General features: G+C 38.1%; 1 non-coding gene across 1 annotated transcript; it reads left to right on the top strand.

The window, feature by feature from the left end:
• The first annotated feature begins 4,951 nt into the window (after nucleotides 1-4,951).
• On the top strand, nucleotides 4,952-5,024 carry Trnav-cac (transfer RNA valine (anticodon CAC)). The gene has a single exon. It is a non-coding gene; the product is annotated as a tRNA-Val (tRNA).
• The last annotated feature ends 1,891 nt before the right edge of the window (nucleotides 5,025-6,915 follow it).

The following is a 6,915-nucleotide window of genomic DNA, read 5'->3' as shown; positions in this document are numbered from 1 at the left end:
CTTCAATCTTCTGCTCTGAGGAATCATTTTGACTAATGTCCCCCAATGCCCCTGGGTCCTCCTTCACACTCACTCTAGTATTACAGTTTCTACTAGTTGCCTCTCAATCACTGAGTGTGGCAAGGCAACACTTGGGACTCCTCCAATGTGGACTTTGACCCAAGGAGGCTTCCCATTGGCCCAAATCCCTATCAGACTGTTTTGAAATCCAAGGTTCTTCCTACCCAGGTTCCCTTCCTTCTCTCTCTCTTTCCTACCCCATCTATCAAATTATAGGTTGGAGCCTGCTTTCAACTTCTGCCACTTCTCTCCCCAATAAATCTCTTGCATGTCTGACCACCCTCCACCTTTTTTCTCCCCTTCGCTCTTTGCTTCTTTGTGGGCCCCAATTAATGGGAGTGTGTGAGTGTTATGAGGGATAAGAGTGGTCTAAGAAATCAAGTGGTAGATGGGGATTTGGTTATGGCTCACAAACCACCCTTTCTTTGCTTGCTTTCTTTTGTTTTGTGGATGGGGGGATACTGGGGATTGAACTCAGCATTCAACCACTGAGGCACATTGCCAGCCCAATTTTGTATTTTATTTAGAAATAGGGTCTCACTGAGTTGCTTAGCACCTCGCCATTGTTGAGGCTGGCTGTGAACTCGTGAACCTACTCTCTCAGCCTCCCCAGTCTTTTCTTTCTTTTTCCGGTATTGGATTGAACTAAGGGCCTCAATCATGCTAGGCAAGTGCTCTTACTACTGAGCTATACTCTCCACCCTATAAACCACCTATTCTGAGTAGGGTGGTTTCATAATCAGAAGAATCCCTGAAAAAGAATCCCTGGCACAAGGTCCAATTGCTAAATGTTTTCAGTGATGATGACCTACTTTTCAAGTATCATGGTTCAGGCATTTGAAAGACAGAAGAGTTGGCTGATTAATGATAAATTGTATTGATATTGACCCTGCAGAGGGTGAGAAACAGAACCGGCAGCAAGCAGTGAAGTGTAAGAACCAGGACTCTTGGTAGTCTATAAAAAAGTGTTCATCGCTCAGAAAGAACTGCAGAACTAAGTAGTAGACCAAAGATCTGATGCAGACCCAGAGCTCCAAAGATTTTAGGATACCCAGCAATGTCACGTTTGTCATGCTAAACTAAGGGACCTGATTTGGAAAACCTGGGATCCTGAAATAGGAGGGAAAAGCAAATGGCTGGCTCTAAGGTGGTTGGCTCTGCAAAAATTCCTGGTCCCTCACAAGGAGGCCTACAACACTCTGCCATGTTGGAACATGTTACAGAGGACACCACTCTGCAGGGCAACAGGGGTCCCCCTCAAGATCTATTGGCACTTTCTCTCCTGACTTCTAGGACCATGACTATTTTAGTCACCTTTTTTGCCGCTGCAACTAAAAGTCCTACCCAAAATGACCATAGAGAAGGAAAAGTTTTTTTGAGGGCTCACAGTTTCAGAGGTCTTAGTCCATACAAAGCTGGCTCCGTTGTTCAGGGTTTAAGGTCAGGTGCAACATCATGGTGGAAGAGTGTGGCAGAAGGAAGTGGTTCACATGATACATGATGATCAGGAAGCAGGGGGAGAGACTCCACTTGCCAGGTACAAATATATACTCCCAATCCACACCCCAAATGCCCTACTTCCTCCAGCCACACCCCAGCTCCCTCTAGTTCCCAATCAGTTAATCCCATCAGAGATTAATTCACTGATTAGTTTAAGGCTCTCACAACCCAATCGTTTCTTCTCTGAACTTTCTTGCATTGTCTCACACATGAGCTTTTTGCGGACACCTCAAACCCAAACCACAACAATAACTAAGTCAAATTTCAGCATTATTCAGTTAAATATTGTTGGACTGGATAAAAGAAGGAAAAGATTGCTGGGGATATAGCTCAGTTGGTAGAGTGCCTGTCCTGCATGCTCAAGGTCCTGGGTTCAATCCCCAACAACAACAAAAAAAAAAAAAAAAGAAAGAAAAAGACTGTGTTCCAATTGAATTGCAAGAATTAGTAAGCACAAATCAGCAAGAACATGGAAAGTAGTCCTGGGGTTAATTTAGAAAGTGCTTAATCAAGATAGCCAGAAAAATAAGACTAGAAAAAGAATAATTAATTGATTTGGGAGCATCTCCTTCAGATTTTTTTCCAGATTTAACATTCTGACAAAGGCTCTTAAGTAATAGGCAATCTTGCTGCTTGCATGGATCAGCCTAGCCAGCTCTTTCTTAAAACTGTCCCACCATGTCTGACAGTCATCCTACCCAACCTTCCACCATGAATGCTTTCTTTACACAGGTGTCGAACATCTATCTTGTTTTGAAGATTCTTCCCACCTCCTGCTGCTTCCTATAAGATTTCTCTTGCATCTCGAATCCTGTTATATTGTATTGTCTTCTTCTAGCTGCATCTACACAAACACAAAAAGTAAACATAGCCTTAAGTTTTATAGTAACAAAAAGAGTAACTGAAGCTGGAACTAAGATCTGGATATGATCACATTTCTTAAAAGCTGGAGGAAGAAATCACATCTTAACCAGTGAGAAAACTGATGAAGATGTATTGTTAGTTTTTAATATAAACAAAGTTCTTTGTCAGTAAAATTATTTAGGGCTGGAAGTAGGAAAAAAAAGATTAGGTGTCTAACATTTGAATGTTTGTGTAAAAGTTCAGAAATCTGAAGTACTAATCATTCCTTAAGTGGATGTATGCAAGTTATATGAAAAGACAAAGCAATGACGCATATAAATGCTCAACAACTCTCTCTCTCTCTCTCTCTCTCTCTCTCTCTCTCTCTCTCTCTTTTTTCATTTTGTCTTGGAGCAGTCTGAGAAATCTGAAGTCCCAGTTAGAAGACTCTGTGACTTATCCATGTTAGCAGTGCTCTGGTAAGATGGGAGAGACTAGAGTTGCCTGATTATATGGAAATGGTTGATGCATTAACAAATGAATGCTCTTAACAGCACAGAGCTGTTGATGCCTGGTGAAATGTCATTAAGTAACAATTAAAGAAGAACTACTTGCTCCTGGAGGAGAGAGTATTTCTAGTGCCAAATTCCAGGTGGTGGTGGAGGGAAGGAGCGGGTTTGGTTTCTTTGAGAGTTGATAAAATTTGTTTAAATTTCCCCCTCATCCCCATTACGTTCTCTTTCTTGAAATATCTTCTCACTTAAAAAATAGAAAATGTATAAGGATATCAATCATTCTATTATAAAAGCAAAATAAACTGAAATTAAGTCATGCCAATATGAAAACATCTAATATAGAGCAGTTTATTCAAATATGTGTTTTGAGTTTAATTTTTGAGGGAAATCTTTTAAGAAATATAATGCTTTATGTAAGTGCCTAAGTTTGCAAACTACCTAAGTTAGTTAGCTCTAGGGAGTTACCTTTTAATGAATAGAATAGTCAAGTCAACCCACTTATTTTCTCATCCTAAAAAAGAGTCATGCAAATGAATGACTGAAGGTGAAATTATGCTAAATGTTATGGACCAGTAAAAAATAGTTGTACCTAAGCCAGATGTGTTGCAGGCCTGTAATCCCAGCCCCTCTGGAGCCTGAGGCAGGAGCATCGCAAGTTCAAACCCAGCCTCAGCAATTTAGCAAGGCCCCAAGAAACTCAGTGAGGTCCTGACTCTAAATAAAATAACAGAAGGGGGCGGGGGGGCTGGGAATGTGGCACAGGATTTAAGTGCCTCTGCATTCAATCCCTGGTACCCCAATAAAAAAATACCTGTACCTGTATTTGAACTATCTGATCTCAAATATTATCAGAATGTTTTTTGTCAATTAATCAGGCTTTTAAATGTGATTTTTATCCTTGTTACAAATGCTTTGTAAATGCAAAAGTCTTGATTTTGGATTAATACCATTTCTTTTTAAAACCAATGTTCATATGGGTATATTTGTATGCAGGTATTTTACTAACAACTCAGGAATGATAAATAATTTGAAAAATCACAAATATGGATATAGACACTAGTACGTCTAACAACTTATTTCAAATAAGATGTGCCATTTAAATTGAAAAAAATATTTGTCACAAATAAATGAAAGCATAAATTTTCTACAAGCATATTTATGTGCCAAATAAAACAATAAATCAAAATATCACATCTTAGATTTCATAGTAATATCCTAGGATCAACCTTTTCACATAAATATAGATAATAAACTCTGCCTATTTTAATCCCCCAATTGTCTCTACTATTCAAATATACAAAGATAATTTTAATTCAGGATTTTGTAAATTATTCTTTCTTAGCATTATGTGTTCATGATATTTTATTTTTATACATATATATATATATATATATATATATATACATCAATCCCTCTATATGTCTATTTTAATACAAAATGCCAAATTGTCTAAAATTTTATAGTTCTTTTCTTCTAAATTGGAGAACAAGAAGAAAAAAATATTTTTATGTACATAAGAGCCAAATATAAACCATAGCTTCATAAAGCAAATTCATACATTTAGTTACTTAAATCATATTTTTCATGTTGACTATTTTCTCCCTTGGGCAACAGAGTATGAATTCAAACAATTGAGAATGCTACGTTGTTTCTGTAACAATATCTCAGGCCCTTCTTACTGTGCACTTACTTCCTCCTTCTCTACTGAAGAGTTTTAAGTGCTGGCAACCTTGTGAGTTTCCATTTCCCCATGGAGTTGACAGGTACCATGTCTGCTTGCTCTGCCTCTCCACTTTGTTCTAGACACTGACCTTCTTTCTTCTCCTTTCAAGCCCCAGGATTCAGATGTCTGACTGCACACCCATAGGTCTGTGTGTGTGTGTGGGGGGGGGGGGGGGAGAGGGTCCTTTTTATTCACCTGTCCCAAGGTATCTCATCTTCTTGGATGAGTGTTTCAGGGATAGGTGCAAGATCACTGCTGAGCCAAACCAGGACTTCCTCACTCCCTCAGAAATCACTGGAAAATGGGAGCTGGGGATATAGCTCAGTTGGTAGAGTTTGTGCCTCACATGCACAAGGCCCTGGGTTCAATCCCCAGCACCACCACCCCCCCCCAAAAAAAAAAAATCACTGGAAAAAGAAAAACTGCTGAGTTGCCAAAATGCAATTTGGCTTGACTGAAACTACTCCCAACCATGTCGCCACTAAGATTGAGAACTGATCTGAAAATGAACCTCAAGAGAGTAAAGTCAGAGGAAAAACAGAGGGAAAGACACTCCATCACCTAACCTGAACACCCAGACTCAACCATTCCTATCACTGAGATGTTCTTGGTTACACAGGCCAATAAAATCCTATGATTTAGTAAGCCAAATTAGGCTGAAGTTTGTCATTTGCCACTAAATGAGTTAATTTCAATTAGATTATCCTATAGAGAAAAGCGGGGAAAGACAAGGAAATGATATCTAAACAAACTTCAGTGGAACCACAGGTATCTGCTAAAGCTCTTCAAGCCATGGATTTACTCATATTGTAAGGGAGCATGAAGTCAAATACTTCCCTTGCTTCTTTATGGCTCAGTGGAAGTTGATAGCTGTCAGTCAAATAAACCATACATACCTGAATGACCACACATTAAGTAAAATTGACCTGAACTGCTAAAGAAATTCATGTTTTTATTTTTTAAGGAGATTCTGACTTCTGCCTTATAAGTTAGAGGCAGAGCATTCAAATATCTGAATATGGTCTTTCATTTTACATAAGTGAGATTGTTGCACCCATTCTTGCATATCAAATATATACTATTACCTAAAAACATATTTTGTATACGGAATTTCTCATACCCCCCACTTCTTAGTTCAGTTTGTGTAATTTTTATAGACTTATATTCATGTTATGGATTCTTCTTTTCTAAGCTGTCAAATCTACTGATGAGCCTACTGAAGGCATTCTTAATCTGTGACTCTGTGTTTTATTTCTGGGATTTGTATCTGATCCTTTCTTATGGTTTCTGTCACTAGTCAGATGTTGTAGGTCACCCATCTTTTCAATTACAACCAGTGTTCAGTTTCAGCTTGTCTTGGTAAATTGTGGTGTATATCTCTTCCCTCTGTAGGTGGCTCTCCTTAAATTTGGGGCCAATTAGTTGTCATGTGACATCTCTGATCGATTTAAGAAATATCATGAGCTTGCTGCTTGTCCAAGTTCTTTTGATTTAAACATGAGAGTAATACTCATTCTGGCTCTCTGGATCCCTAAGTGAAAACCAGAAATTTTATGTGCAGAATTTAGATTTTGACCTTTTCAACAAAGATCAAACATTAACCAGCTGGCACTACCTGCCAGCCATGATTCAGCTTCTTTAATTTTGCTGTCTCTTTGTCTTACACTGATATTGATAAACTAATTTAAGTATTGCATTACATGTGGTTTTGTTATTTGATAAAATAATAGCATAAAATGTGAAAAATAGCTTTGCTGTTCCAGAAATAATAAATAAGGATTTTCTCATAAGCATAAAGTAATTGAGTTCAAGATGAAAAGCACAAAGTGTACCCAAACTAGTAAGCCTTTGGCCTCGATTCTACTCATTGGGCTGAGTCAAGTGAACCAGAGGTTAAATGATGAGGCAGCAAACAATGAAAGACTCTATAGAAAATGCATGTTAAAGTTGGTGGCTGAAGTCTAACTTTTATTTTGGGATTTAGAGATCTTCTCTTAGTTTTCCGAAAATAAAGCAAGCATGTTTCTGATATGAGCCTATTGCTCATCTTCTACACAATCAATATTTGTGCATATTTCTGTAAGGCAATTGTGTGAATATAAAAGATAGAATTTTGCTGTAAATCTATCAAACACGTTGTAAATCATTTTGTTAATCTCATAAACAATGTTGTTCGTTTTCATGCAGACCCAGTTCCAGGTAAAAAGGTGTTGTATATGCCTGTGGTTGTATGTGTGTTTATGCATATACATGACTAATTAATAAAAATAGATC

The sequence above is a fragment of the Marmota monax genome, unplaced genomic scaffold (assembly GCF_021218885.2).
Source record: "Marmota monax isolate L192 unplaced genomic scaffold, Marmota_monax_Labrador192_F-V1.1 WCK01_AAM20220418_F8-fsc00002, whole genome shotgun sequence".
NCBI lineage: Eukaryota > Metazoa > Chordata > Mammalia > Rodentia > Sciuridae > Marmota > Marmota monax.
This window is presented reverse-complemented; position numbering and strand designations above follow the sequence as displayed.